The sequence below is a fragment of the Balaenoptera acutorostrata genome, chromosome 16, assembly GCF_949987535.1.
Source record: "Balaenoptera acutorostrata chromosome 16, mBalAcu1.1, whole genome shotgun sequence".
Classification (NCBI taxonomy): Eukaryota; Metazoa; Chordata; class Mammalia; order Artiodactyla; family Balaenopteridae; genus Balaenoptera; species Balaenoptera acutorostrata.
The window spans coordinates 62,669,928-62,687,077 of record NC_080079.1 but is presented as its reverse complement, the minus strand read 5'-3'; the positions used below and the strand labels follow the sequence as shown (position 1 = coordinate 62,687,077).

Here is a 17,150-nt window from a genome sequence, read left to right as displayed (position 1 = left end):
TGAATATAGGGACTTCCCTGGCGGTCCAGTGATTAAGACTACACGCTTCCACTGCAGGGGGAATGGGTTCAATCCCTGGTCAGGGAACTAAGATCCCCACGTGCTGCAGCACAGCCAAAAACAAAAAAAGAGTGAATATAGAGGGAGCAAATGAAGACTATCGAGCACAATATGACATACTACTTTACTTCACATTTCTATTTTATTATACAAAAGGAAGAATTATAATAAACATATTTTTCAGTACAAAGAAGTTGCTCCTGTTGCCACAAAAAGTAGGGAAGTGAATAGGTTAAAAAGAGAAAGGTTTTTTGTTGTTATTTAAAAAGAAAAGAAACCCACACATTTTTGACAAGAGGATTCAGTACACAGTCTGCCACAATACTTTTGCAAACACAGAGATAAAATATGAAGAAAGAAAAAGGAACAATATACCAGAATATTAGAGCTAAAAGAGACCTTAGAAATTTTCAAATTTTCAATACAAAAGGAAACAGGCCAGAGAGGATGATTCTTCAAGAAATGTCATTAAAATCATAAAGCTATTTAGCAGCAAAGTTGGAAACAGAAACTAGGTCTAGTAACTCCCATAACTACTTGTCTAATTCTCTTCTCATCATACTTATACTATAGAAATTAAGCTGGAAATGCTTCATATTGGGAAAATTAACTATCAAACAAGTTAAAAAACAGTAACCACCGGGCTTCCCTGGTGGCGCAGTGGTTAAGAATCTCCCTGCCAATGCAAGGGACACAGGTTCAAGCCCTGGCCTGGGAAGATCCCACATGCCGCAGAGCAACTAAGCCCGTGTGCCACAACTACTGAGCCTGAGCTCTAGAGCCCGCGAGCCACAACTACTGAGCCCACGTGCCACAACTACTGAAGCCTGCGCGCCTAGAGCCCGTGCTCCGCAACAAGAGAAGCCACAACAATGAGAAGCCCGCGCACCACAACGAAGAGTAGCCCCCACTCACCGCAAATAGAGAAAGCCCGTGTGCAGCAACGAAGACCCAACGCAGCCAAAAATAAATAAATAAATAAATAAATTAAAAAAAAAAAAAAAAAACAGTAACCACCACTGAGACTCATAGGTTAGAATGCTTCTTATAGTAGTAGAACCCTAGGTTTCCCACAATAACAATATTCTGCCCTCTACCCTCTTAACCAAAAAATGACACTATGTGAATCTTAATACAGTACATATAGTACCTAGAAGTTGAACAGAGACTTAACCTGAGCTTAAGAAAATATGCAGTCAGGAAAGAAATTATCAATGAGTTGAGAGCCATTTTCCTATAAAGCATGAAATTAAAACCTCTGGGTTAAATAAGTAATGGGAGTAATCTAAAGCTTTGACAATTGAATTGCTCCTTCAAAAGCTAGGATATATATGAAGAATGCATACTCCATTGGTCAGGATGAACACAAAAATCACTTCCTAAAAAGGACACTAATTATATACTTAGTTAAAAAAAAAAAAAAAGAGTAAAAATGGAGTATCTGGAAGACAAAACCCACAAAATCAATTATAAAGAGAAACTAATGAAAAAAAAAAAGGATTGAGAAACTAAGTGTTAAGGATTAAATTATTTATAAAAGTAAAAGCAAATTAAAAATGGCTTCTTGGGCTTCCCTGGTGGCGCAGTGGTTGAGAGTCTGCCTGCCAATGCAGGGGACACGGGTTCGAGCCCTGGTCTGGGAAGATCCCACATGCTGCAGAGCAGCTAGGCCCGTGTGCCACAACTACTGAGTCCACGTGCCACAACTACTGAGCCTGCCCACCACAACTACCGGAGCCCGTGCTCTGCAACAACAAGGGCCACTGCAATGAGAAGCCCGTGCACAGCAATGAGGAGTAGCTCCTGCTCGCTGCAACTAAAGAAAACCTGCGTGCAGCAACAAAGACCCAATGCAGCCAAAAATAAATAAATAAAATAAATTCATTTTTTTTAAATGGCTTCTTTTGGGACATCCCTGGTGGCGCAGTGGTTAAGAATCTGCCTGCCAATGCAGGTGACACAAAATCGATCCCAGGCCCAGAAAGATCCACATGCTGCGGAGCAACTAAGCCCATGTGCCACAACTACTGAGCCTGCACTCTAGAGCCCACGTGCCACAACTACTGGAGCCCGTGCACCCTAGTGCCCGCCTGTCACAACTACTGAGCCTGCATGCTGCAACTACTGAAGCCTGTGCGCCTAGAGCCTGTGCTCCGCAACAAGAGAAGCCACCGAAATGAGAAGCCCGCGCACTGCAACGAAGAGTAGCCCCCACTCGTTGCAACTAGAGAAAGCCCACGCACAGCAACGAAGACCCAAAGCCAAAAAAAAAAGACTTCTTTTCCATTAAAGAGAGATATTAACAGGGCTTCCCTGGTGGTGCAGTGGTTAAGAATCCACCTGCCAATGCACGGGACATGGGTTCGAGCCCTGGTCCGGGAGGATCCCACATGCCGTGGAGCAACTAAGCCCGTGTGCCACAACTACTAAGCCTGCACTCTAGAGCCTGTGAGTCACAACTACTGAGCACACGAGCCACAACTACTGACGCCTGCACACCTAGAGCCTATGTTCCGCGACAAGAGAAGCCACTGCAATGAGAAGCCCACGCACCGAAACGAAGAGTAGCCCCCATCGCCGCAACTAGAGAAAGCCTGCGCACAGCAACAAAGACCCAACTCAGCCCAAAATAAATAAATAAATAAATATTTTAAAAAAGAAATATTAACATCAAACCTTTATAGTTCATTTAAAAACTTTCAAACACTCAGAAAATTTCAAAGAATACTATTATGAACACCACATGTACATTACCTAGATTGAACAATTAACATTTCACCTATTTGCTTCATCTATCTATGTCTATCAGGCTATTTTTAAGGCTGACAACTTCAAAGTTACAGACATTAAACCACTTTAAATATTTCAATAATATTTTCCTACATAACTACAATACCATTATCACACTTATTCAAATTAATTGCAATTTCCTAATATCTTCTAATAGTAGTACGTATTCAAACTTCCACAAAATATATAGCTGATTTTTCAAGCTAGGATCCACCCAAAAATCATGTATTATCTTTGGTTTTGTTTCTCTAATCTCTCTAATCTAGAATAGTTCCTTCATATACAACCTTTTTCTCCCCTGACCACCCTAATCTTATTTTATTAGCTATACATAAAATTTATCCACACCCAGTAGAATGGCTATTATATGTTTGTTTGTTTATTCATTATATGAAAGTCGAATCCTTAGGGAAGAAAACAAAAAAAGAAAGTGGAATCCTTGTGCACTGCTAATGGGAATGTAAGATGGTGCAGCCACTACAAAAAACAGTATGGCAATTCCTCAAAAAATTAAACATAGAATTACCATATGATCCAGCAACTCCACTCTGGGGTATATACCCAAAAGAACTGAAAGCAGAGACTTAAACAGGTATTTGTACACCCGTGCTCATAGCAGCACTATTCACAGTAGCCAAATGGTGAAAGCAACACAAGTGTCCATCAACATGAATGGATAAACAAAATGTGGTTTATAAACACAATGGAATATTACTCAGCCATAAAAAGGAAGGAAGGGGCTTCCCTGGTGGCGCAGTGGTTGGGAGTCTGCCTGCTAATGCAGGGGACGCGGGTTCGAGCCCTGGTCTGGGGGGATCCCACATGCCGCGGAGCGGCTGGGCCCGTGAGCCACAACTGCTGAGCCTGCGCGTCTGGAGCCTGTGCCCCGCAGCGGGGGGGGCCGCGATAGTGAGAGGCCCGCGCACCGCGATGAAGAGCGGTCCCTGCACCGCGATGAAGAGTGGCCCCCGCTTGCCGTAACCGGAGAAAGCCCTCGCACGAACCGGGGACCCAGCACAGCCAAAAATAAAGAAATAAATAAATAAAGTAGCTATAAAATTTAAAAAAAAAAAAAAAAAAAAGGAAGGAAATCCTGACACACGCTCCAACATGTATGAATCTTGATGACATTACGCTAAGTGAAATAAATCAGTCACAAAAAGATAAACACTGTATGATTCTGCTTATATGAGGTACCTAGAGTAGTCAAAATCACAGAGACAGAAAATAGAATTGTGGTTGCCAGGGACTGGAAGGAGGGGTATTGAAGAGTTATTTAATGGATGCAGCATTTCACTTCTACATGATGAAAATAGTTCTTGAGATGGATGATAGTGATGGTTTCACAAGAATCTGAATGTACTTAATACCACTGAAGTGTACACTTAAAAAATGGTTAAGATGGTAAATTTTATATTATGTGTATTGTACCACAATTTTTAAAATTGAAGAAAAAGGAAGGAAATTCTGATACATCCTACAACATGCATGAACCTTAAAGACTTAAATTAAGTGAAACAAGCCAATCACAAAAAGACAAATACTATATGATTCCACATATATGACAAACCTACAGCAGTGAAATTCAAAGAAACAGAAAGTAGTATGGTGATGCCAGAGACTGAGGGGAGAAGGAAGTAGAGAGTTATTATTTAATGGGTATAGTTTTCTGTTTGGGAAGAAGAAAAAATTCCAGAAATGAATGGTGGTGATAATTGTACAACAATGCAGATACACTTTATGCCTGCCAATTGTGTACTTTTAAATGGTTTTTTTAAAATGGTAATTTTTTTAAAACAGTGGTAAAATATACATGAAATTTACCATTTTAACCATTTTAAAGCTTATAGTAAGTATATTCACCACACTGTGCAATCACAGCACAACCCTAATTTTTTAACAGAACAGGACATCTATATTGCATTTCTCAAATTCTGTATTTATCTAATTGCTTCCTTGTAGAATGGTTTAAATATTTCTCTAGCCCCTTTATTTCCTGTAAACTGGAAGTTACATCTTGACTTAAGTTTTCTTCTCCCATGTCTAATCTGCCATTAATAACATCAAGTGTATCTTTCATCTCAGACCTTGTAGTTTCCATCTCTGGAGGTTCAGTTGGGTCTTTTTTATATCTTCCATGTTTCTATTTAAACATTCGCTCTTTCTTCTAGTTTCCTGACCATACGGAATACAGTTTTTAAAAACTGTTTTACCATCCCTCTCCACTAATTCTATCACCTGTGTCCTTCTGTTTCAGTTTTCATTGTTTTTCTTGTCATTATGAGTCATGTTTTCCTGCTCCTTTGCATGCCTAGTAATTTCTGATTGGATGCCAGACACTGTGAATTTTACCTTTTTGGGTGCTGGATATTTTTGTATTCCTGAATCTGTTCTTGAGCTTAGTTCTAGGACATGAATACGTTACTTAGAAACAGTTTGACTGTTTCAGGTCTTGCTTTTAAGTTTTTTTGGCTGGGTCAGAGCAGTGTTTAGTTTAAGGCTAATTTACCCCACTACTCAGGCAAAACCCTTCTGAGTACAGTAGTCCCCCCCTTAACTGTGGTTTGGCTTTCTGTAGCTTGTTACCAACAGTTAACCTTGATCCAAGAATATTAAATGCAAAATTCCAGAAATAAACAATTCATAAGTTTTAAACTATGTGCTATTCTGAGTAGCCTGATGAAATCTCACACTGTCCTGCTCTGTGCCCCGTCCCCTGTCCCGCCTGCCCCCCATATGAATCGTCCCTTTGTCCATCATATTCATGCTTTATATGCTACTCACCAGTTAGTATATACAGGCTTTGGTAATCCCCAGTTTCAGGCATCCACTGGGGGTCTTCAAATGTATCACCCACATATAAGGGGGGACTACTGTACTCCACCTGGTGACCTGTTAAAATATATTCCACTCTGGCTGGTAGGAAAAAACACTATCCCCGCCTTTGTTCACTCTTTTCAGGTAGTTCTTCTCCTAGCCTCGGGTAGTTTCCTCACATGTAGTCACTGATCAATTCTCAGCTGAATACATGAGGGTTCTCCCTCCTTCTGGCTCTCTCATCTCTAGCATTCTGCCCAGCAAACTCCAGCTGTCTTGGCGTCCCCAGACTCTCTCAATTCAGGAAGACCACTGTGCTCTGCCTGGGTTCGCCCTCCCTACTCCGCAGCTGGGAAATGCTCTCCAGGCAGCAAGTCAGAACAATCACAGAGCTCACCTCATTTGTTTCCCATCTCTCAGGGATCACTCTCCTTTGCTGCACAATGTCCAAAATCCAGGAAACAACTGTTTTGTATATTTTGTCTCCCCTTGTAGCAGCTCCAGGTGGGAGGGTAAATATGGTCCCTGTTATTCCTTCTTCACAGGAAATGGAAGTGAAGATCAACTTTTCTGTCCCTTTTATTCCTCATTGTCTTTGTATATTATTTTAAGGCAACTCTCAGACATGGTATCATTTCACTGCTATATAGTTTAGTATGCCTCTCCAAAAACATGGACTTTCTTTCTACATAAACATGTCACTGTTATACTTAACAAATTTAACAATAATTCCCTGGTATCATCTAATGTCCAGTCCATATTCCAATTTCCCCAACTTTTCAAAAAATTCTTTTCCTTGTAAACAACTGGTTGTTCAAATTCTCTTTAATGCTAGCATCTAATGAACACTACTCTGTGAGGGATACTATGCTAAATGTTTGATATCCATTACCTTATTTAATCCTCAATAACCCTGAGCTAAGTATTATTATCATTTCTATTTTACTGAGAAGGACACCAAAGCTCAACACTTTTAAGAAATTTGCCAGTGGATGGCAGGGGAGGGTTTCTCTGATCCCAAGGCCATTGCTCTTAACCATTATGCTTCATTACCATCTCAGGACTTATGAGGATAGAAAGTCAGATGATATCAATGCTTAAATTGAAAATCAAATTCTTAAACAACTTAATTTAAATGTTATCATAGATCAAAGACCCAAGAAAATTAGCAATGCTTCTTTATTTGAAATACATTACAATAGAATCTACTTGATCATTTTTAAAAATACAATTTCCAAATCTAAAAGTAAGTTTGATTTGAACAAGGAAGGAACATGATTGAAATACAAATTAACTATCATCTGAAACTAGCAAATGTAGATATAAGTGTATTTATAATAATCCACAATTCTGTCAAATAGAATGTGTTGGGATGATAGAAATGTTTCATATCTGCACTGTTCAACAGAGTAAGCACTAAAACAACCCAATCAAAAAGTGGGAGGAAGACCGAAATAGACATTTCTCCAAAGAAGACATACAGATGGCCAAGAGGCACATGAAAAGATGCTCAACATCGCTAATTAGTAAAGAAATGCAAATCAAAACTATAATGAGGTATCACCTCACACCTGTCAGAATGGCCATCATCAAAAAATCTACAGGGCTTCCCTGGTGGCGCAGTGGTTGAGAAATCTGCCTGCCAATGCAGGGGACACGGGTTCGAGCCCTGGTCTGGGAAGATCCCACACGCCGCGGAGCAGCTGGGCCCGTGAGCCACAATTACTGAGCCTGCACGTCTGGAGCCCATGCTCCTCCGCAACAAGAGAGGCCGCGATAGTGAGAGGCCCGCGCACTGCGATGAAGAGTGGTCCCCGCTTGCCACAACTGGAGAAAGCCCTCGCACAGAAACGAAGACACAACACAGCCATAAATAAATAAATAAATAAATAAAATTTTTAAAAAGTAACCTTATTAAAAAAAAATCTACAAACAATAAATGCTGGAGAGGGTGTGGAGAAAAGGGAACCCTCTTGCACTGTTGGTGGGAATGTAAATTGATACAGCCACTATGGAGAACAGTATGGAGGTTCCTTGAAAAACTAAAAATAGAATTACCATATGACCCAGCAATCCCACTACTGGGCATATACCCAGAGAAAACCATAACTCAAAAAGACACATGCACCCCAATGTTCACTGCAGCACTATTTACAATAGCCAGGTCATTGAAGCAACCCAAATGCCCATCGACAGACGAATGGATAAAGAAGATGTGGTACATATATACAATGGAATATTATTCAGCCATAAAACGGAACAAAATTGGGTCATTTGTAGAGATGTGGTTGGACCTAGAGACTATCATACAGAGTGAAGTAAGTCAGAAAGAGAAAAACAAATATCGTATATTAACGCATATATGTGGAATCTACAAGAATGGTAGAGATGAACCTGTTTGCAAGGCAGAAATAGAGACACAGACGTAGAGAACAAACGTATGGACACCAAGGGGGGGGATGGGGTGGTGGGATGAATTGGGAGATTGGGATTGACATATATACACTAACTAATATGTATAAAATAGATAACTAATGAGAACCTGTTATATAGCACAGGGAACTCTACTTCACTTCACTATACAGTAGAAACTAACACAACATTGTAAAACAACTATACCCCAATTACCTAAAGTCACCATAAATTCTGATCTGAACTTTCAAGGTGCTCAATGCTTAGCTCCCTTTGTATAGTGAAGGAACATGCTATCTTCCAGTTACTGAGCTTTACTGAGCTCAGAGTTTGTGTAAAATTCACTCAATACATTCCCCCAGCCTGACAGTTATACTTGGAGGAGACAATCTTTACTTTTTATGTTTTTTTAATTGAAATATAGTTAATTTACAGTGTTGTGTTAGTTTCAAGTATACAGCAAAGTGATTCAGTTATACACGCATATATGTGTGTGTGTCTATATATATATATATTCTTTTTCAGATTCTTTTCCACTTTAGGTTATTACAAGATATTGAGTATAGTTTCCTGTGCTATATAGTGTGTCCTTGTTGTTTACCTATTTTATATATTGTAGTGTATATATGTTAATTCCAAATGCCTAATTTATCTCTCCCCTGCCCCAGCCCCACTATCCCCTTTGATAACCGTAAGTTTGTTTTCTATATCTGTGAGTCTGCTTCTGTTTTGTAAATAAGTTCATTTGTATCATTTTTTCAGATTCTACATATAAGTGATATCATATGTTTGTCTTTCTCTGTCTGACTTACTTCACTTAATATAATAGTCTCTAGGTCCATCCATGTTGCTACAAATGGCATTATTTCATTCTTTTTTATGGCTAATATTCTATTGTATATATGTACCACATCTTCTTTACCCATTCATCTGTCAATGAACATTTAGGTTGTTTCCATGTCTTGGCTATTATAAATGGTGCTGCTGCGAACACTGGGGTGCACGTATCTTTTTGAATTAGAGTTTTCATCTTTTCCAGATACATGGCCAGGAGTGGGTTGCAAGATCATATGGTAACTCTATTTTTAGTTTTTTAAGGAACCTCCACACTGTTCTCCATAGTGGCTGCACCAGTTTACACTCCCACCAACAGTGTAGGAGGGTTCATTTTTCTACACACCCTCTCCAGCATTTATTATTTGTAGATTTTTTGATGATGGACATTCTGACTGGTGTGAGGTGATACCTCATTTTAGTTTTGATTTGCATTTCTCTAATACTTAATGATATTGAGCATCTTTTCATGTGCCTATTGGCCATCTGGATGTTTTCTTTGGAGAAATGTCTATTTAGGTCTTCTGCCCATTTTTTTGACTGGGTTGTATTTTTTATATATCTCAAGCTGTGTGAGCTTAAGCAATCTTTAAAAACTTAGGCAGTCTGCTAATAATTATGTAGTTTAAACAAAGTTTTCTCATTTATTGCTATATATGCAATATAGAATTTTAAAACCTGCTGAAATCAAGACAAGCTGAATAAAGAACAATCTTGCTAATTCTGCGGACACCTATATATTTTAAACTCTCTGGGGCTAAGCATTCTGAAATTGGGAAAATAAACTTTCTAGACATTATTTTTTGTCATTGTTATTATTAACAATTACATTTAATGAGAATCTACTACATCCTAGGCACTTGGCATATATTAATTAATCCTTACAAGACCCTTTGAGATAGGTATTATCATCTCCATTTGTAAATGAAATAATCTCAAATTCAAAGAGATTAAGTAACTTGCTCAATATCAACTGATGGAGTTGGGTTTTAGAATATAGACCTGCCTGTCTAAACTAAAGCCTGGTAGCCAATTGTTAGCCACCAATGTTAGCAATTAAAGTTCAAATGTCCATTGAATCGAGCTACTAACATCTTATAAATGAAAACAAGAGTAAACAATATGCTGATTCTATCATATTTTCTCTTAAAATATAATGAACCGTCAGAATAATCCATAAAGATATAAAACCAGACATTAATGTTAACTGTAGTTTTAATGTTAACACCCAGTGACAACAATTAGTGACTATTATCTTTTATATTTTACACAATGTCAAAATGAAGTAGTTTCTATGCAGATTTTTGAACACGGAATAATTAAAAGAATCAGCATGTAATCATATTTACAATATACACTTAAATATTTAAAACACTTTTATTTACTGTTTATAAACTATAGTTTATATAATCAAGTTCACCCACAGTACAAAAAATACTTACCAATAATCAATTTTAACAAGCTGGCCAAATATACAATATATTTAAAGTTAGAAAATCTGAATACTCCAGAGCATGAGTACTTACACATGTAATAACAATACAAATAGGTGCAAAGAGTTTAAATTTCAAGTTTTATAAATTAATAAAATAATACACATGAAAAAAGGAAACATCAACATGTAAATTTTAAAATACAATTAATTTATACTGGGAAAGGAAAGCAATTAATTTCTTAAAAATATATATAATATTATTTTAGTGAACATCTGCTGTTTTTGTCTGCCCAGCAATCTTTCTGCCTTCTCCAGGAAATGACACCTCAATTTTCCTTTAGGAACTGTATGTCACCTACCCTTAATTCATGTGGTTTGAAAATGTATCCCCCTCCACCCCACTCCAGGGTGGGAATAAGATCCAATCCTGGCCACACAAAGCATTCCAACTGTCTGGCCACAGAGATTGCCTCTAAGATGGGCAATGACCCAAGTCAGGCCAAGGAGACTCCCACACAGTCATTTGGTGTTATCATAGAGAAAGGGAAATCTTCTCTCTTCTGGAGTTTCTGAGGTTGTAGGATGTAAGCCTAATACTATTACCATACCATTTTTCCCAGGGAGTCTGACTCCAGACTCTACTTTTCCACACTGACTCCCAAAAATGCAAGGGGAACTAGTGGTTACCTGGTAGCAGGGAAAAGATAAATTAGGATTTCAACTTTGTGTCATACTTTCTACAATGTTTTTATTTTTCAAAAATAAGCACATATTACTTTTATAATAGGAAATATAAAACATTTAAAAATACTACCCTTGTGTTTTGTTCTCATATATGCTGAGATATCAATATTTCATGTCTTAAAAGCATTAATAATTTTCTCATAATTTACAAAAGTGAGTAAACATCTACTTAAAAAGAATCAGCTTTTTCCCTTGGCACGAAATCAAGCTATTTTCATTTTGAGTGGGGGGAAAAAAGCTGTGAGTAAACTTTTTTTAAAAATTGGCTCTCTTTTAAAGGAAATAGTAAAAAAAAAAAAACTCTACTCCTTATGGAAAAAAAATGGTAAACATTCAGCAATTGCTGCAGCCATTGCAAAAATTGCTCAAGAGGGAAAACTAAAGATTGAAAGTGGCCAAATTAGGTATAATAACTTTATCAATTACTTTAGTCCTATAATTCTGAATAATATAAAATCTGAAGTGTCAGTTAAATCTTTCAGTTATAATTATTTTACATAATATTGCATTATGGGAGAAATTACGTACCATTGGTAAATACAGGAAAGTCACTCTCAAAATGCACCCTTTGGAAATGTTAAAAAGTTTACTGAATATAGTAAATGTTCTATACATTATAAATGAAGATAGCAATACACTCTTTTGTTCTCTTGCTCTTATTAGTTTCTATCACTCTTTCCTTTTCTCCCCAGGCACACAACCAACTCCTAAATCTTTCCTTTTTGTTAGCATTACTTTGTGTCTTATAATCCTCAGTAAGGACACTTAGAGCAGCTAGAGGCCAGAGCCACCTTCTCACAAACAAGTGGCAGTGGGTTCTAAAAATTTTTTAGAGTAAGGCAATATTTAACAAGCTCAATACTTTACCCAACGCTAGGAAGATAACGGGTGGTCGAACTGGCCAACACCTGTCTCAAGATGCTGGCATTTTATTAATTTGTCATACAGTTTAATGAAACCTAAACTCTCCTACAGCTATCAACCCCAAACTGTTTCACTCCTTTCTACTGCTAGATCACTTGCACATGTAACTCAAAAGAATACTTTAACATAAACAAAGGTATACCCAAGAAACTGCCCCCAAGCCGATAAACACACCTATTGATACTTATAAAACAGAAATAAAATAGGACTTTCCAGGTACCACAAGGAAAATAAAGTATTTTACTCTAGTCCCTTAACTATAATATGGTTATTCTACTTATATTTATAAATATCTACAATACTTTTTAGGCATCTGAAAGAGAAGATAAAGAAACCATGACATAACAGAAATCGCAACCTAAAAAACAGTTTGTTTTAAACTCTTTTCCGAACAGTCACACTGAGTCAATAACGCCCGGCTCATTCTCAAAGCATCGTATTGCGGGCCAGGATAGTATGGTGAGAAGGAAACTTGACAGAGAATGAAAACTGGTTACGGCACTGGGAAAGATAAAAACTGAACAGTCCAAGAAGCCTGCACTTTGTTATGTTCCTTCAGGTCCCAGTGATTTTTCCACTTCTTTCTTCGTTTCAAAGATTAATACTTCCCCCATCAGAGATCTAACTGTAAACTCCGCACCCACTTCCAACCACATCCACAAATCCCAAGGATGTGTCCCTGGTCACCCGTGAGAAGAGGGACGTCGGCGCTCAAGTGAACCCTGCGGTTGGGAACTCGGTAGTAGAAGTTCTCCTGGGACAGGGAGAAGGGATTGGGTGAGGTGAAGGAAAGCTGAGGAAGGGAAGCAGGCAGGACTAAGGACTGCTCTCAAACCCCTAAACTGAGCACATCAGGGAGAGACAGCTATCCCGCTCGACCAGAGAAGTCGCCTGACCCCAGAGCAGACAAACAGCCGGAAACAGCCGGCCCCGCAGGTCAAGTCCCTAAAGCTGTTTCGCATCCCCTTCCCTTTCGTCTTTCCTAAAAGGCTGTCTCCTTATACCCTTCAGAGTCCAGGACTTACCCGTCCACGCTGGAGCTCCAGCTGCTTCTCCGTCAAAGCCGCCCACCTCTGAAAACCATAGAGACGAAGAAACAGGCGAGACCAGGCTCCACCTCCACCGCCCACCCTCACGTGACTCTCCTAGCCGCTGAGCCTGTCGGGATCGTGGTGAAACGCGTGTGGGAGGGGCACGGAGGAAAAGGAGTGGGGAGAGCCCAGGGAAACAACCGGCCCCTCCCCGGCCTCGGGCCCCGCCCCCTCAGTGTTTAGGCGGGAAGGTGAACGAGTACCCGGAAGATCTCTGGCTTTTTCTCTGGCGTTCCTCCCTCCCCGCCCCCCCACACAAGGGGTACAGGAGTCTTTTAAAGAGATTTATTGTGCGTGCTGCCACCTTGTTGGTACCCTTTTACGTGTTGGCTAAGCAAAAAGGAGTCAGTGAAAAGGAAATTGGACCACAGTGAGTTGGGAATTGTTCTTTTCGAACTGCATCTATGAGATTTAGGCGTCTGACAAAATTTGTCTATTTCTCGACCTTGAAGCTTTTTTCAATTTAGAAACCGCCTCACCGCTTCCTCTACTGTGAGGTTTCTCAAATGTTCTCTTTGCAAACTAATGTTATTGGAGAGTTTAGTCAGTAAGCTGTTAGTAGCGTGTTTTTCTCTGATGTTGCTATCCGAACTGAGGCTCCAGAGGGGTCCTCTTTTCTGCTGTGGAAATAGAATGACAATATTTTGATTATGATATGACAGAACTTTCAAATAAAAATTTCTTCAAGAATTTACTTAGAGCTGTAGAAAAGCTACAACCATGGAAACAAAAGGAGGCAGACAGAACTATCACTGGGTTAAGTTGTGGAGTAAGCAGAACAACTATTCTCCATTTCTTCTCAGAGGACCGTCCCTCCCCACTACCCTAAGAACGACAAATTATTGTGTTCATGGCACTGCTGCTAGCACTTTACAGGCAACCCAATGTTTCTTTACAACCACCCTGTCGATGGAAACTTTTATTCCATTGCAGGTAGGGAAGCAGGCGAAGACCCCTAAGTGACTCAGAAAATGCTGGAGCTGGCATATGTGCGTGTATAACTGAATCACTTTGCTGTATACTTGAAACTAACACAACACTGTAAATTAACTATATTTCAATTAAAAAAACATAAAAAGTAAAGATTGTCTCCTCCAAGTATAACTGTCAGGCTGGGGGAATGACCTAATCGAAAGGTCACCAAGGACATCTTAAGCAGTTTTCTTCAATCTGCTGTCCTCTGGATCTACTTGCCACAGGAGTTAGGAATCTGCTGATTTGCTTCTCAGCTATCAAAATGTGCCTTTTCTGTGTTACTTTCCATTTAGAGCCTGTTCTCTGTTAAATGATAAATCTGATAAAGACATCCTTCCAGGTTTACTAGTAGGCACTTAGCGTGGTATCCTTCTCGGGCAGCATGTCCATTCACGCTGATCATGGGAATTTCAAGTTGTGTCATAGATTACTCTCCAGAACTCTCGGGGCTCCTGGAATCTTAACTCGTAGCTGAGTCAAGTGTGTCTCAGAATAAGAAAAAGAAAGTTATCAATACATAAATGTTGAACAAAGATCAATTTTTAATACTTGGTGAAATTCAATACCGATTTCGGTCAAAATTTGTATAAAACTAAATAACCAGTTCAGCTAATTGTTAAGTAACCTGTAAAAACGTAAATCACTGGTCTCAAACTCTTTGGTCTCAGGACCCCTTTACACTCTTAAAAATTATTAAGGACCCCAAACAACTTTTGTTTATGTATGTATAACTATCAATACTTATCATGTTTTAGAAATTAAAACTGGGAATTTTTAATTTTTTTAGTCATTAAAAATAAGCCCATTATATGTTAACATAAACAACATATTTTTAATAATAACTATATTTTTTCAAAAATATAAGTGCAGCATGGTTTTACATTCTTATTAATTTCTTAATGTCTAGCTTATAGAAGACAGATGATTCTCATATTTTTCTTCATTAATCTGCTTCAATATCACTCATCAAGTAGCCTCTGGAAAACTCCACTGTACACTCAGAGAATGAAAGTGATAAAGGCAAATAACAGCTTCTTATTATTAGGAAAAAAGTCTTGACCTTATAGATCACTAGAAAGGATTTCAGGGAACCCCTGGAATCCATGGACCATACTTTGAGAACCTCTGTTTTAAACCATACAAATGTTAGCTACTTTTTTTTTTAAACCATTTGTCATCAAGTGGAACATTTAGTGGAAAGAGGAACAAGACAGAGATAATTTACAGAATAAACCAATCTTGTAAACGGGAGTATTCTTTCTTCATTTATCAGGAGCATAGAGTAAGTTAGCAGAATTTAGGATCATAACTGAACACAACTACATTCTGCATTAGAAACCAGTCCCCCAATACTGTCTTTCAGCTTGCTATGCAAGGAGGTTCCTGTCACATGAATATATAATATCACTAAAGTGGGTTTATATCCCCTGCACAAACTAATATTGACTCAAATAAAATTTGAAGTTAAAATTATTTTCTTAAGCATATATTGAATGTCTACTATATTCAAGGCTCATAATAGGGGCTGGGCTTATAAAAATTTATAAGCACAGTTCCTGCCCTCAGGCAACTTATGTATATATAATGAGACTTACACCCTGGTATAAATGTATTTTCTGCCACGTTCAGTAGTTCCCAAATCAGCTTTATGATCAACTGTCTCAGAACTATCTGGGGAGATTTTAAAGATACATATTCCTAGAGTAAGAAATATGATGTTTAAGTGCACCAGGGTGATGCTCAGGAATTTGGATTTTTAAAAAGTGACCCGAGTATTCCCATATGATGATGGGTTTGGGAATGAATACAAAGTACATGCAACAGAGAAAGGGACTTGGTCTTTGTCCCTAGTACTGTCACACGTAAAATGTGATCTCTTTATTTCATCTTCAGTATTTCAAAAGTATATCATTGTTCAAAGACCTGTGTTATCAAGAGACAGAGTACATATTTAATTTCATTCAGTTAAAATAGAAATTGATGTACTTATTTCAAACATTTTATAGTTCATATACCTTTATCACATAAAAATAATGTGAGATGTTACCACAGCAGTTTGCAGCACAAGAAGCAAAACATCTTTTGCAACAAGAATCTGATGACAAAAAATGTTATTTTATAGAGCTTTGATTCAATTTCTTTAATTTCCTTAAAATGAATTCAGTGAGATGTCCCATGTTTCATTACACTTATCTTCAGGATTCCACAGATTAGCTTATAGTATTTCAAAACCTACGCAATCTTCCATCACAAATTTCTTTTGAGGATATATTGTATTCAAGCAACTATTGAGAGACTTATGATCCATAGTTGCTATTGCAATCTGTGTTCTTTGCTAATGTTGTAGCCAGAATTATATTCAAGTAAATATGAAAAAATTTAAAAATAAGCTTAATGTTTCCTTCCTTCCTACCACAAAGGAAATAAAAGGAAATAGCTAAATCAGCTGTAAATATGATGATTTATAAAAATTGATATATATTCCTCTTGACCTTATGATTGAAAATAACTTCAAAATTAAAGACTCCCTACACAGACCTTGATTTCTAAATGCCTTTCCCCATAAAAAGGAATCAAAGCTTCTTGAAGAAATGGCTGATTTCAGGGCTAGGGCAGGAAGGTACAAGATGATCTGGAACATCTTGTTGGGCCAGAAATAAGAAAGTGCTCAGAAAATAAAATGGGGGCATGCCAACAGCAACCAGCTTAAAGGACCTCTCACTGGGCAAATCTGGGATAACTAGAGTATCAAAATAAGAACAGTAATGAATTATCATCTATTGAATAAAATAAGAATTCATTCACGTATTCTAATGAGAGAGAGAAAGAGAGGGAGATGGGGAAAAGGAAAGCTGTTCTCTAAAGAAAATGCCCACTGATAAATACAGAGAGTGGTGGAGTTGGAAAATCACCATTTTGCAACTATCATAGAAAAGATTAGTTTGGAAAACATCATCAATGGATTCTAAATCTAGGGGGAAATTTTGATAAGCAGTATACTTTCAGATCTTGAAAGTATCTCTCCACAGATTGTGTATTTGTTAGAAGGGGGGAAAAGTAACTATACA

At 38.1% G+C, this 17,150-nt stretch overlaps 1 protein-coding gene across 3 annotated transcripts in view; it reads right to left on the bottom strand.

Moving 5' to 3' along the window:
* The window catches only part of MICU1 (mitochondrial calcium uptake 1), a 224,013-nt gene extending 210,846 nt beyond the window's left edge, over positions 1–13,167 (bottom strand). For all 3 annotated transcript variants that reach the window (XM_057531159.1, XM_057531157.1, XM_057531158.1), the window contains exon 1: positions 13,042–13,167. The gene's annotated coding sequence lies outside the window, so the exon portion shown is untranslated. The remainder of the gene's footprint in view (positions 1–13,041) is intronic.
* Between the last annotated feature and the right edge of the window lie 3,983 nt (positions 13,168–17,150).